The sequence below is a fragment of the Triticum urartu genome, chromosome 2A (assembly GCF_056163025.1).
Source record: "Triticum urartu cultivar PI428250 chromosome 2A, HENAU_Tu73, whole genome shotgun sequence".
Classification (NCBI taxonomy): Eukaryota; Viridiplantae; Streptophyta; class Magnoliopsida; order Poales; family Poaceae; genus Triticum; species Triticum urartu.
The window spans coordinates 64,301,612-64,317,705 of record NC_141874.1 but is presented as its reverse complement, the minus strand read 5'-3'; positions in this window follow the sequence as shown (position 1 = coordinate 64,317,705).

Genomic DNA, 16,094 nt, shown 5'->3' with positions numbered 1-16,094 from the left:
CAAGCATCTCGGAGTCAGAACATTCGTTTTGATGAGATGATCAAAGTGTGGGTTTACGCAGATTTATGGAGAAGCTTGTGTTTACAAGAAAGTGAGTGGGATCGGAGCTCTGTAGCATTTCTCATATTATATGTGGATGACATACTATTGATGGGAAATTATATAGAACTCTTGGAAAGCACAAATGCCTACTTGAATAAGTGTTTTTCAATGAAGGACCTTGGAGAAGCTGCTTCCATATTAGGCATCAAGATCTATAGAGATAGATCGAGACGCCTCATTGGTCTTTCACAAAGCACGTACCTTGACAAGATATTGAAGAAGTTCAATATGGATAAGTCCAAGAAGGGGTTCTTGTCTGTATTGCAAGGTGTGAGATTGAGCACGGCTCAATGCCCGACCACGACAGAAGATAGAGAAAAGATGAGTGTCATCCCCTATGCCTCGGCTATAGGGTCTATTATGTATGCCATGCTGTGTACCAGACCTGATGTAAACCTTGCTGTAAGTTTGGTAGGAAGGTACCAAAGTAATCCCGGCATGGAACACTGGACAGCGGTCAAGAATATCCTGAAGTACCTAAAAAGGACTAAGGATATGTTTCTCGTTTATGGAGGTGATGAAGAGCTCGTCGTAAAGGGTTACGTCGATAATAGTTTCAACACAGATCTGGATGACTCCAAGGCACAAACCGAATACGTGTATATTTTGAATGGTTGGGTAGTCAGCTGGTGCAGTTGCAAGCAAAGCGTCGTGGCAGGATCTACATGTGAAGCGGAGTACATGGCAGCCTCGGAAGAAGCACATGAAGCAATCTGGATGAAGGAGTTCATTATTGACCTAGGAGTTATTCCCAATGCGTCAGGCCCGATGACTCTCTTTTGTGACAACACTGGAGCTATTGCCCTTGCCAAGGAGCCCAGGTTTCACAAGAAGACCAGGCATATCAAGCGTCGCTTCAACTCCATTCGTGAAAATGTTCAAGATGAAGACATAGAGATTTGTAAAGTGCATACGGACCTGAATGTCGCAGATTCGTTGACTAAACCTCTTCCACGTGCAAAACATGATCAACACCAGAACTCTATGGGTGTTCGATTCATCACAATGTAACTAGGTTATTGACTCTAGTGCAAGTGGGAGACTATTGGAAATATGCCCTAGAGGCAATAATAAAATGGTTATTATTATATTTCCTTGTTCATGATAATTGTCTATTGTTCATGCTATAATTGTGTTATCCGGAAATCGTAATACATGTGTGAATACATAGACCACAACATGTCCCTAATGAGCCTCTAGTTGACTAGCTCGTTGATCAATAGATGGTTACGGTTTCCTGACCATGGACATTGGATGTCGTTGATAACGGGATCACATCATTAGGATAATGATGTGATGGACAAGACCCAATCCTAAGCCTAGCACAAGATCGTGTAGTTCGTATGCTCAAGCTTTTCTAATGTCAAGTATCTTTTCCTTAGACCATGAGATTGTGCACCTCCCGGATACCGTAGGAATGCTTTGGGTGTGCCAAATGTCACAACGTAACTGGGTGGCTATAAAGGTGCACTATGGGTATCTCCGAAAGTATCTGTTGGGTTGGCACAAATCGAGACTGGGATTTGTCACTCCGTATGACGGAGAGGTATCTCTGGGCTCACTCGGTAAGACATCATCGTAATGAGCTCAATGTGACTAATGGGTTGGTCACGGGATGATGTGTTACGGAACAAGTAAAGAGACTTGTCGTAACGAGATTGAACAAGGTATCGGTATACCGACGATCGAATCTCGGGCAAGTGCTATACCGGTAGACAAAGGGAATCGTATACGGGATTGATTGAATCCTTGACATCGTGGTTCATCCAATGAGATCATCGTGGAACATGTGGGAGCCAACATGGGTATCCAGATCCCGCTATTGGTTATTGGCCGGAGAGATGTCTCAGTCATGTCTGCATAGTTCCCGAACCCGTAGGGTCTACACACTTAAGGTTCGATGACGCTAGGGTTATAGGGAATAGATGTATGTGGTTACTTAATGTTGTTTGGAGTCCCAGATGAGATCCCGGATGTCACGAGGAGTTCTGGAATGGTCCGGAGGTAAAGATTTATATATGGTAAGTCCAGTTTCAGCCAGCGGAAAGGTTTCGGGGTTTATCGGTATTGTACCGGGATCACCGAAGGGGTTCCGGGGGTCCACCGGGAGGGTCCACCTGCCTCGAAGGACCAAATGGGTTGTAGTTGGGTGGGAACCAGCCCCTTAGTGGGCTTCTGCGTCCCCCCCCCCAAGGGGCCAAGGCGCCTAGTGTTGGAAACACTAGGGGCCGCGGGGGCGCTCCCCTAGTTGGAAACCCTAAGGGGCCGATGCCCCCCCCTCTAGATGGATCTAGGGGGCCAGTGCCCCCTCCCCTTCCCCTATATATAGTGGGGGTTTTGGGGCTGCCAGAGACACGAGTCTCCCTCTCTCTTGGTGCAGACCTACCCCTCTCCCTCCTCGTCTCTCGCAGTGCTTGGCGAAGCCCTGCTAGAGTGTCACGCTCCTCCACCACCACCACGCCATCGTGCTGCTGCTGGACGGATTCTTCCCCAACCTCTCCCTCTCTCCTTGCTGGATCAAGGCGCGGGAGACGTCACCGGGCTACACGTGTGTTGATCGCGGAGGCACCATTGTTCGGTGCTTAGGTCGGAATCAACCGCGATCTGAATCGCTACGAGTACGACTCCTTCATCCATGTTCTTGTAACGCTTCCGCATTGCGATCTTCAAAGGTGTGAAGATGCACTCCCCTCTCGTTGCTAGTAAACTCCATAGATTGATCTTGGTGATGCGTAGAAAATTTTTAATTTCTGCAACGATCCCTAACACCCGGCCCGCCTCCGGTGCCCATCTTCTGGTATATAAGTGGTTTTGATCTAGAAAAAATGAGGGGAGGACTTTCGGGACGAAGCGCCGCCGCCTCGAGGTGGAACTTGGGCAGGAGCACTTTTGCCCTCCGGCGGAGCGATTCCGCTGGGGGAACTTCCCTCCCAGAGGGGGAAATCATCGTCCTCATCATCACCAACAACTCTCCCATCTTGGGGAGGGCAATCTCCATCAACATCTTCAACTGCACCATCTCCTCTCAAACCCTAGTTCATCTCGTGTGTTCAATCTTGTTACCGGAACTATAGATTGGTACTTGTGGGTGACTAGTAGTGTTGATTACATCTTGTAGTTGATTACTATATGGTTTATTTGGTGGAAGATTATATGTTCAGATCCATTATGCATATTAATACCCCTCTGATCATGAGCATGTTTGTTGTTTGTGAGTAGTTACCTTCGTTCTTGAGGTCACGGGATAAATGATGTTGCAAGTAATCATGTGAATTTGATATGTGTTCGATATTTTGATAGTATGTACGTTGTGATTCCCTTAGTGGTGTCATGTGAACATCGACTACATGACACTTCACCATATTTAGGCCTACGGGAATGCATTGTGGAGTAATAAATAGATGGTGGGTTGCAAGAGTGACAGAAACTTAAACCCCAGTTTATGCACTATTCCATAAGGGACCGATTGGATCCTGGAGTTTAATGCTATGGTTAGAATTTATTCTTAATACTTTTCTCGTAGTTGCGGATTGTCGGTGTCAAAACCGGCATATCTTGGGTAGGGGGGTCCCGAACTATGCGTCTAGGCGGATGGTAACAGGAGACAAGGGACACAATGTTTTTACCCAGGTTCAGGCCCTCTCGATGGAGGTAAAACCCTACTCCTGCTTGATTAATATTGATGATATGGGTAGTACAAGAGTAGATCTACCACGAGATCAAGAAGGCAAAACCCTAGAAGCTAGCCTATGGTATGATTGTTGTTGTTCGTCCTACGGACTAAAACCCTCCGGTTTATATAGACACCGGAGAGGGCTAGGTTACACAGAGTCGGTTACAATGATAGGAGATCTACATATCCGTATCGCCAAGATTGCCTTCCATGCCAAGGAAAGTCCCTTCCGGACATGGGACGAAGTCTTCAATCTTGTATCTTCATAGTCCAGGAGTCCGGCCGAAGGTATAGTCCGGCTATCCGGACACCCCCTAATCCAGGACTCCCTCAGTAGCCCCTGAACCAGGCATCAATGACGACAAGTCCGGCGCGCAGATTGTCTTCGGCATTGCAAGGCGGGTTCCTCCTCCAAGTACTTCATAGAAGATTTTGAACACAAAGGTAGTGTCCCGCTCTGCAAAATAAGTTTCCACATATTGCCATAGAGAGAGTAATATTTACACAAATCTAATCTGCTGACGTATTCCATAGCGTGACATCACACCACGGCCAAGTCTTTATAAGAATTGTTTTACTGTCCCACCTCAGCGCGTTTAGCGAGGCGGTTTCCTTGGCATGTCTTGTCAAAGCAGAGATCGTGTCCCCTTATTCTGGGATTCTCATCAATACAGGCTTGGGTAACCCAACCACGCCATTGATTATGGCGCTCGGGAGATAAGCGAGTTTTACCAGGCTAGTGGGGACGCATAGTCGCGTCCACCCATATAAGGGGATAAGGATCCACCTTTTCATCCATGCCTTCTTCCTCCTTTGCCTATCCATTTCCGCGCACTCGAGCTCCAGCACCCAAGTCCGCACGCCCCACCTCAACCTTCTCCAGCCATGTCCAGAGCGGGAGGCAAGTGGATGGTCTCCTCCATCACGGAGGGACACATCAAAAAACTGAGGAAGGCAGGATACTTGTCTAACGACATTGCGCACCGGCTTCCCGAAGAGGGGCAGCTCATCCCCACCCTAGGCCCCATGAGAGGGTGGTGTTCCTCCCCCATTTCCTCCGCGGAATGGGCTTCCCTCTCCACCCATTTGTCCGGGGGCTCATGTTCTACTATGGCCTGGATTTCCACGATCTGGCCCCGAACTTTGTCCTCAACATCTCGGCGTTTATCGTCGCGTGCGAGGCTTTCTTCTACATCCGCCCCCATTTCGGCCTATGGCTCAAGACTTTCAATGTCAAGCCGAAGGTGGTGCGCGGCACCCAGGCGGAGTGCGGAGGCGCCATGGTGGGAAAGATGCCCAATGTCCTATGGCTCGAGGGATCCTTCATGGAGACCCTGAAGGGGTGGCAATCGGGGTGGTTTTACATCACCGAGCCACGCGACCCTGAATGGGTCGCAGCCCCTGAGTTCCGATCCGGACCCCCTACGCGGCTCACCTCCTGGAAAGAGACGGGCCTGTCGTGGGGTAAAAAAGGAGAGCTGACCGGACTCCAAACATGCGTCCAAACCCTGGTGGACAAGAAGCTCAAACTTGTCAACGTAGTCCAGGTTATGCTCATCCGCCGGATCCTCCCGTGTCAACAACGAGCTTTCAACCTGTGGGAGTTCGACCCAGCGCAGCACCGAACTCTGAGCAGGCTCTTCGACACGACGTACGAAGATGCCTGGAAGGTGCTTTTCAAGGGCGCCGAGGCCCCCGCATCCGCTACCGAGGATCGCGGATTCAGCACGCAGCGTCACGCTAGTGCGGTAAGCTGTTTTTACCTTTTAAAGGGTATTAGTTTTTCATAGTTTGAATCCATGCGGGATCTAAGCTCCCTTACCTTTGACAGGATTGGCAGGAGACGTCCAGACAGATCAACTGTTCAGCTCCTTTGCCCGAAGGCCCAGCGGCCGCTCGCTTGGCGAAGCTGCTGGTTCCGGCACCCTATGTGGTGCCGGAGAAGAAGGCCAAGAGGAAGGCCACGGGGACTCGAAAGAGTGCCCGGCGCCTGGAGGTGTCGGTTTCATCATCCGACGACTCCAAGACGCACTCCTCCCGTGAAGACGAGGAGGAGGAAGAAGAGACCTCTCCCCCTCCAGCGGGGGAAGGGAAGAAAAGGAAGGCCGCCCCAACTAGGGAGGCTGAAGGGTCCAAGAAGGGGAAAACCCTTCCTCCGGACTACTCCACCAACGCCGACGACGGCGAAGAGGAGTGGCCACTCAGGGCCAAGCCCCTGGAGAAATCGTAAGTATCCGGATACCAGAGTGATTCATAGTATTCCTCCATTGCACAACTTTTCCTTACGTCGAACATGTTTATGTAGTCCACCCAAAGACCGGCTCGACGTGTCATCGAGCGGTTCCCTGGTGTTGGTGTAAAAACCGTCGGATCTCGGGTAGGGGGTCCCGAACTATGCGTCTAGGCCGGATGGTAATAGGAGGCAAGGGACACGAAGTTTTACCCAGGTTCGGGCCCTCTCGATGGAGGTAAAACCCTATGTCCTGCTTGATTAATATTGATGATATGGGTATTACAAGAGTTGATCTACCATGAGATCGGAGAGGCTAAACCCTAGAAGCTAGCCTATGGTATGATTGTTGATGTGTATGTTGTCCTACGGACTAAAACCCTCCGGTTTATATAAACACTGGAGAGGTTTAGGGTTACATAAAGTCGGTTACAATGGTAGGAGATCTGATCATCCGCATCGCCAAGCTTGCCTTCCACGCCAAGGAAAGTCCCTTCCAGACATGGGACGGAGTCTTCAATCTTGTATCTTCATAGTCCCGGAGTCCGACGGAAGGTATAGTTCGGCTATCCGAACACCCCCTAATCTAGGACTCCCTCAGTAGCCCCTGAACCAGGCTTCAATGACGACGGGTCCGGCGCGCAAATTGTCTTCGGCATTGCAAGGCGGGTTCCTCCTCCAAGTACTTCATAGAAGATTTTAAACACAAAGATAGTGTCCGGCTCTGCAAAATAAGTTTCCACATATTGCCATAGAGAGAATAATAATATTAACACAAATCTAATCTGCTGACGTATTCTGTGGTGCGACACACCACGGCCAAGCCTTTATCCGAGTCGTTTAATTATCCCACCTCAGCGCGTTGTGCGAGGCAGTTTCCTTGGCATGTCTTGTTGAAGCAGAGATCGTGTCCCCTCATTTCGGGATTCTCATGAATACGAGCGTGGGTAACCCAACCGCGCCTTTGATTACGGCGCTTGGAGATAAGCAAGTTTTACCAGGCTGGTGGGGACATGTAGTCGCGTCCACCCATATAAGGGGATAAGGATCCATCTTTTCACCCACGCCTTCTTCCTCCTTTGCCTATCCATTCTTGCACACTCGAGCTCCGGCGCCCAAGTCCGCACTACCACCACAACCTTCTCCAGTCATGTCCGGAGCGGGAGGCAAGTGGATGGTCTCCTCCGTCAAGGAGGGACACATCAAAAAGCTGAGGAAGGCCGGATATCTGGCCAGCGACATCGCGCACCGGCTTCCCGAAAAGGGGCAGCTCATCCCCACTCCTAGGCCCCATGAGAGGGTGGTATTCCTCCCCCATTTCCTTCACGGACAGGGCTTCCCTCTGCATCCATTTGTCCGGGGGCTCATGTTCTACTACGGCCTAGATTTCCACGATCTGGCCCCGAACTTCGTCCTCAACATCTCGGCATTTATCGTCGTGTGCGAGGCGTTCCTCCGCATCCGCCCCCATTTCAGCCTATGGCTTAAGACTTTCAACGTCAAGCCAAAGGTGGTGCACGTCAGCCAGGTGGAGTGCGGCGGTGCCACGGTTGGCAAGATGGCCAACGTCCTGTGGCTCGAGGGCTCCTTTGTGGAGACCCTGAAGGGGTGGCAATCAGGGTGGTTTTATGTCACCGAGCCGCGCGACGCCGAATGGGTCGCACCCCCTGAGTTTCGATCCGGCCCCCCTACGCGGCTCACCTCCTGGAAGGAGACAGGCCTGTCTTGGGGTAAAAAAGGGAAGCTGACCGGACTCCAAACATGCATCCAAACCCTGGTGGACAAGAAGCTCAAGCTTGTCAACGTAGTCCAGGTTATGCTCATCCGCCTGATCCTCCCGTGTCAACGACGGGCCTTCAACATGTGGGAGTTCGACCCGGCACAACATCAAACTCTAAACAGGCTCTTTGACACAACGTACGAAGATGCCTGGAGGATGCTTTTCAAGGGCGCCGAGGCTCCCGCATCCGCTGCCGAGGATCGCGGATTCAGTACTCGGCATCACGCTCATGCGGTAAGCTGTTTTTGTCCTTTTACAGGGTATTAGTTTTTCATAGTTTGACTCTTTGCGGGATCTGAGTTCCCTTATCTTTGATAGGATTGGGTGGTGACTTCCGGACAGATCAACTGTCCGGCTCCTCTGCCCGAAGGCCCAGCGGACGCTCGCTTGGCGAAGCTGCTGGTCCCGGCGCCCTATGTGGTACCGGAGAAGAAGGCCACGAAAAGGGCCACGGGGACTCAAAAGAGTGCCCGGCGCCAGGAGGTGTCGGATTCGTCATCCGACGGTCCCGAAGCGCCTTCCTCTCGTGAAGACGAGGAGGAAGAAGAAGAGACCTCTCCCCCTCCAGCGGGAGGAGAGAAGAAAAGGAAGGCCGCCCTCTCTGAGGAGGCCGGAGGATCCAAGAAGGGGAAAACCCTTCCTCCGGACTGCTCCAGCGACGCCGACGATGACGAAGAGGAGTGGCAGCCCAGGGCCAAGCCCCTGGCGAAATCGTAAGTGTCCGGATACCGGAGTAATTCATAGTATTCGTTTTTTGCACAGCTTTCACTTATGTCGAATATGTTTATGCAGCCCACCCAAAGACCGGCTCGACGCATCGTCGAGCGGCTCACTGGACCCGTCGGATGTGAACTCGCTTCCGACGGCTTCATCCCCCCACCCTACGGACGACACCGAAGTGTTGTCCCAACAGGTTCCAAGCTGGGAGGAGGTGCTCCTGGAGGCGCCACAAGGCGACCTCCCTAACTCCAGGAGTAAAGGGGATGAAACCCCCCAGGGCTCCAAGTCCGGCTCAAGGCCGGATGCCGCTCCGGAACCCTCAAAGGTTCCAGAGTCCGGCGGGCGATCTCCTTCCAAGAGGAACAAGCCCACCGTGCCGGTGACCCCCGTCCAACCGGGGGCGCCAGACAATCTATTGGAGGTGATCGAAGGCGCCTCCATCTACGAGGGACACCACACTATTATGAGTGCGGTGGTCCAGAAGGTTCAGTCCGCCAAGAGCGGACTGACTGAACCTTGTACTAGCCTTTTAACAGGCTTTGAGGTAAGTAAAGAATGTTTAAATAATATTACCGCATAGATAGTAGCCCCTGATGCTCTGTTGGGCGTTCGGGAAGAAAAGCCGAATATAGGATCAAAGAATTCACAGGAGTCTAACAAAAGGAGTCAATATGCGCATGCAGGCTTCTCTGCTAGTGTCCGTCGTACTGACTGCGGAAGTGGACGTGCTGAAGCAGAGCCTCGAGAAGTCCGAGCAAGAGCTCAGGTGTGCCAAGAAGCAGCTCGAGGAGAAGGAAGGTAAGAAATACCCGGTTTGAATATGTATATAAAAAAGGCGCAATTGCAAAAAATGACAGGATTGACATGGCTATTGTAGGGGCCACGTCTGAGGTGGCGACCCTTAAGCAAGCGCTACTCGAGGCCGAGAAGAGTGCGGCCGCGGAGCGCACTGAGCGGGAGAGGTATGAGGCTGAGGTTGGCAAGGTGCGGCAAGAGATCTAGGTTCTCATGAAGAAACATGAGAGTTTGGAGCTTGAATCGAAGACGCGAGCGTCCGAGCTCGCGGCAGCTATAGAAAATGCCAAGTCTGTCAAGACCGAGTCCCAGAAGACCCTCCAGGAGTTGGATGAGGTGAAGAAGATAGCGGCGGGTAAGGCATTTTTTATGCAAAGTAAACATATAAACGTGAGTTACTTGATACTTACCCGAATCTGGAGCTCTCCAGGGGCATTTGCAGATCTTCCCTGGAGTGTATCCGATGCCGCCGCATTCTATCGAGCCGAGGAGGGCAGCTCGACGAAGAAGGTGTTCTGGTCTCAGTATGCTGAGGCTGGACACCCCGTGCCCCTGAGCGACCAACGGAAGCAACTGGCCGAGCTCCACAAGGCGGCCGAACAGGCCATGAAGGGCCTCCTAGTTCGGCTGTGGCCTGGAGAGGCCCTGCCTGGGAGCTATTTCGGGCTGGTGCGGCGGCTGGTGGAGGCCTGTCCAAGGTTCGAAGTTATCAAGCGCTCCGTCTGCATCGAAGGTGCCCGTAGGGCCCTTGCCCGTGCTAAGGTGCACTGGGGCAAGCTGGATGCCGAGAAGCTTGTGAAGGATGGGCCACCAGCGGGGAAAGAGCATCGCAGGCCCGAAAATTATTATAAGGATGTTCTGAAGGGTGCCCGCCTTGTGGCGGATGAATGTACTAGGGATGTAATTTTTGAGTAAAAACTCGCTCGTTTTTGTCCTGTGCGCTGGAAACTTGTTCATATGCGCTTAGCAATGCTGTTTGGATTTAAAATATTACCTTCTGTGCGTCTGTTTATCAATTCTGAGAGATGGCGAGTCGTCGGCTTCTGCCCCCATGCCACGAGTGCTGGGGTGTCCGGGATAAACATGAGCGCTCTTTTTCCCATTCTTGGGTCCTTCGAGGGAGGCGCTCAACACAACGAACAAGGCAATCGTACTATAATGCTTGAACACTCTCACTTAGCCATAGAATTCTATAATTTTAAATTTCGGCGAAGCCCCTAGTGTTCGGAAGACTGAGTTCGGGGCGCTATCCACGCCTAGGCTGGACAAAGCCGACTCCTCGCTCTAAGCGGCATAAGTATTTAGGGACTCGAAAACCTCTTGAACAGCGACCAGCTCTCGCCTCATCATGACGGTCAATTTTAGCTTTCTCTACTGAGGTCCTTAGCCCAGCTCAACTGGGGCACAATCGCAGTAGTTCTCCTAGTGCTACCTTAGCCGATATAACGGAACGTAAGGTACCAAAACATAGGAGCCGGGCAAACCCAACTATTGACCCAAGACATGATTCGGAGCCGATGCATATAATGCTATAAGTTCGGGGTGCCGCACTTGTGAAAGTGATCGGACTTTTCACACCGTATTGTGGGGTACTTAAGCCCCTGGTGTATTGGCCGTACCAAAGTGTAGGGGTGCAACATGTCATTAATGAACATATATTCGTAAAAAATAGTAATGCAATAATAGACGAAAGTTATGCATTGTTTATTTAAAAAAGCTGCGATCAAAGCAGAACGATACAAATAGTGCAATAAGAAAAAGATGGGACTATTTAACATGTCCTTTCCAGGGGCGAGCTGCGGAATGGTATGTGAAACAGGTATACTGCTCGTTATAGAGACCACCTTAGAGTTCCATAGTGCGGTGTAGCTTTCTGCTCCCCTGGTTTTTGTATCGTTTGTGCGGCAATTGTACTGCCGGACAAGCCTTCCGAAGAATGGAGTCCTGAAAATAAGAGAAAATTAAGAAATCGGCAGCCCCTAGTGCGGTTTAAGCCGCGTTTCGGGCGTGCCATGATGGTGCCCCTCCCCCTGTGCCCATGGTATTTCTAGAGCGTAGTTATGTACGCGCAACACTGGTTTCGCAAGTTCGCGAGGGCTGTGGTTGGGGCCGCATTGCTACGCTTGCTCGGAACGTGCCAAGCGGTCTTGTTGTAGGTTACTCTGGGCGCGCTTGATGGTGTCCAGACGTTTAATGGCCGGACTGGAGAATTGCCTTGAGAGGCTGCTTTGTACTTCCGCTGCGATAGCCGCCGTATGCTCCTCCGTTCAGAGAGAGCGTTCGGTGTTTCCATTGACCGTGATGACTCCTCGAGGGCCTGGCATCTTGAGCTTGAGGTATGCGTAGTGTAGCACCACATTGAACTTGGCAAATGCGGTTCGCCCGAGCAGTGCGTGATAGCCACTGCGGAACGGGGCTATGTCGAAGATTAACTCCTCGCTTCGGAAATTATCCGGAGATCCGAAGACCACTTCAAGTGTAACTGAGCCTGTACAGTTGGCCTCTACACCTGGTATGATGCCTTTAAAAGTCGTTTTAGTGGGTTTAATCCTCGAGGGATCAATGCCCATTTTCTCACTGTATCCTGGTAAAGCAGGTTCAGGCTGCTGCCGCCGTCCATAAGGACTCTAGTGAGGTGAAATCCGTCAATAATTGGGTCTAGAACCAATGTGGCGAATCCGCCATGACGGATGCTAGTGGGGTGGTCCCTTCGATCAAAAGTGATCGGGCAGGAAGACCATGGGTTGAACTTTGGGGCGACTGGCTCCGTCGCGTATACGTCCCTTAGCGCACGCTTCCGCTCCCTCTTGGGGACGTGGGTTGCGTATATCATGTTCACCGTCTGCACTTGTGGGGGAAAACCTTTCTATCCACTGTTGTTCAGTGGCCGGGGCTCCTCCTCATCATCGCTATGCAGCCCATTGTCTATGCTTTCGGCATTTAACTTGCCTGTCTGCTTGAACACCCAACAATCCCTGTTGGTGTGATTGGCTGGTTTTTCGAGGGTGCCATGTATCTGGCATGTAACGGGCCCGGAGTATTTCTTTTGAATGGCTTTTTCCGCTGACCGGGTTTAGAGCCTCTGAATCCGGCATTAACTGCCGTATCCTCAGCATTGTTGTCGTTAATGCGGCGCTTTTGCTTGTTGCGACGCGACCTGCCACTGATGTCCTTGGTATCCGAATTACCAGGGCTCTTGGTCATGTTATTGCTGCGAGCTAGCCAGCTGTCTTCTCCCACACAAAAGCGGGTCATAAGTGTCGTGAGGGCTACCATAGATTTCGGCTTTTCTTGTCCTAGGTGCTGTGCAAGCCACTCGTCGCGGATGTTATGCTTGAAGGCTGCTAGGGCCTCTGCGTCCAGACAGTCGACGATTTGATTTTTCTTGGTTAGGAACCGTGTCCAGAATGGTCTGGCCAATTCCTCTGGCTGCTGAATTATGTGGCTAAGGTCATCGGCGTCTGGTGGTCGCACATAAGTGCCCTGGAAATTGTCGAGGAATGCCGTTTCCAGGTCCTCCCAACAACCAATTGATTCTGCTGGCAAGCTGTTAAGCCAATGCCGAGCTGGTCCTTTAAGCTTGAGTGGGAGGTATTTGATGGCGTGTAGGTCATCACCGCGGGCCATGTGGATATGAAGGAGATAGTCCTTGATCCATACCGCAGGATCTGTTGTGCCATCGTATGATTCGATGTTCACGGGTTTGAAACCCTCAGGGATTTGATGATCCATTACTTCATCTGTGAAGCATAGTGGGTGTGCGGCGCCTCTGTATTGGGCTATATCACGACGCAGCTCAAACGAGCTTTGTCTACTGTGTTCGGCCCGGCCGGATTTATGGTATCCGGAGTGACGATTACCGTCTCATGCCGTGGGGCGCCCACGCGATCCGTAGATCGATCTTGTTTGCCTTGCCTTTTCCTCCAATATATCTCGCAGGTCTGGCGCATTTTCCCGTGCCTTGGTATTTTTTGAGCGGCGCCGGGGTGCGGCTGGAGTGGAGGGCCGAGAGGCCTCTCTGTCACGGCCACAGGGTGGCCGGTCGGCCTCATCATGCGCTGGTGATGTAGGTTTAGGTGCTTCCTCCTCTAATCAGGGTAGCAACCTGCGCTTTGGGTAGCTCTTGGAGGGGCGTTCGAGTTCATACTCTTCGGCCGCAAGGACTTCAGTCCATTTGTCGGCTAGCAAATCTTGATCAGCTCTAAGCTGTTGCTGTTTTTTCTTGAGGCTGCTCGCCGTGGCCATAAGCCTGCGTTTGAAACGCTCTTGTTCGACGGGATCCTCTGGCACGACAAATTCGTCGTCGTCGAGGCTTGCCTCGTCTTCGGAGGGAGGCATATAATTATCGTCCTCGACCTCTCTGTCTGCCGCTCTCTCATGAGGGCTGGCTTCTCCATCCTCCTGTGCTGAATCTTGCCGGAGGTGGTTGTCTTCGGCACTGTCCGGGGTGTTATTATCTCCCGTGCCGGAATCACCATTTTTGCATTGGCGGGATTTAGAGCGGCGCCGCTGACGCCGGCGCTTAGGCTGCTTCTTGGAGGGGTTATCCTCCGCTGTGCCATCTCCATTGCCTTCTTTTGGGGTGTCCACCATGTATATATCATACGACGAGGTGGCTTTCAAATGCCCTATAGGTGCTGGTTCTTGATCGTCTCCTGCATCGGCGTCCATACCCTCGATGTCTTCGGAGTCGAAGTCGAGCATGTCAGTTAAATCATCGACAGTGGCTACGAAGTGGGTGGTGGGTAGGCTTTGAATTTCTTCATCATCCGCATCCCAACCTTGCTGGCCATAGTCCGTCCAGGGCTCTCCTGATAAAGAGAGAGACTTTAGTGAATTCAGAATATCGCCAAAGCGCGAGTGCTGAAAGATGTTCGCGGCGGTGAACTCCATGATCGGCGCCCAATCGGGTTCGATCGGTAGGGGCGCGGAGGGCTTGGAGTCTGGAGAGGAGTCCGGCTCCTTAGAGTCATGGGCTTCGTAGAGAATAGCGCTGGTGTTCGGCTCGATCGTCGTAGAGATTGTAGCCCCCGAGGCGGTGTCCAACCATCCATCCTCGATTGGCGCAGTTGGCTCCGAATTAAGGGTCGGAGCTGATGCGGGTGCGGCCTCCAGGGCACTGTTCGGCGGCAAAGCTAGATCATGCCCATCGTGACAGTGTGGCGCGCTCGGCTGCGGCTCGAATCCGTCGAAGATCAAGTCTCCGCGGAGGTCAGGCGTGTAGCTCAAACTTCCAAATCTGACCTAATACCCGATAGCCAAGGGCATAGCTTTCGATCTGCTCCAGATGGCCAAGCAAATTGGCCCGCAGTGCAAAGCCGCTGAATACGAAGATCTGTCCGGGGAGAAAGGTCTCACCCTGGATCGCATCGCAGTTGATGATCGGAGAAGCCATCGGGCCTAAAAGTGATGACACAGAGGAACTCTCAATGAAAGCACCAATGTCGGTGTCAAAACCGGCGGATCTCGGGTAGGGGGTCCCGAACTGTGCGTCTAGGCGGATGGTAACAGGAGACAAGGGACACGATGTTTTTACCCAGGTTCGGGCCCTCTCGATGGAGGTAAAACCCTACTCCTGCTTGATTAATATTGATGATATGGGTAGTACAAGAGTAGATCTACCACGAGATCAAGAAGGCTAAACCCTAGAAGCTAGCCTATGGTATGATTGTTGTTGTTTGTCCTACGGACTAAAACCCTCCGGTTTATATAGACACCGGAGAGGGCTAGGGTTACACAGAGTTGGTTACAATGGTAGGAGATCTACATATCCGTATCGCCAAGCTTGCCTTCCTCGCCAAGGAAAGTCCCTTCCGGACACGGGACAAAGTCTTCAATATTGTATCTTCATAGTCCAGGAGTCCGGCCGAAGGTATAGTCCGGCTATCCGGACACCCCCATGCCGCTAGTGCTGGGGTGTTCGGGGATAAACCTGAGCACTCTTTTTCCCATGTTTGGGTCCTTCGAGGGAGGCGCTTAGCCCAGCGAACGAGGCAATCAGACTATAACGCGTGAACACTCTCACTTAGCCATAGAATTCTATAATTTTAAATTTCGGTGAAGCCCCTAGTATTCAGAAGACCGATTTCGGGGCGCTATCCACGCCTTGGCCGGACAGAGCCGACTCCTCGCCCGAAGCGGCATCAGTCTTTAGGGACTCGAAAAAACCTCTCGAACAGCGACCAGCTCTTGCTTCATCATGACAGTCAGTTTTAGCTTTCTCCACTGAGGTGCTCGGCCCAGCTCAACTGGGCCACAATCGCAGTGGTTCTCCTAGTGCTACCTTAGCCGATATAGCGGAACGTAAGGCACCAAAACATAGGAGCCGGGCAAACCCAACTATTGACCCAAGACATGATTCGGAGCCGATGCATATAATGCTATAAGTTCGGGGTGCCGCACTTGTGAAAGTGTTCGGACTTCTCACACCATATTGAGGGGTACTGAAGCCCCTGGCGTATTTTGGCCGTACCAGATTGTACGGGTGCAACATGTCGTTAAGGAACAATTATTTATAAAAAGGTAATGCAAAAATAGACAATAGCTATGCGTTGTTTATTAAAAATAGCTGTGATCAAAGCAGAAGATACAAGTAATGCGAGAAACGAAAAGTTGGACTATTGAACATGTCTGATCTAGGGGCAAGCTGCGGAATAGTATGCGAAACAGGTATACAGCTCGTGATAGAGACCACCTGGGATTTCCGTGATGCGGCATGGCTTGTCTGCTTCCCTGGTTCTTGCATCGTTTGTGCGGCAATTGAACTGCCGAACTGGCCTTCCAAAGAGTAGAGT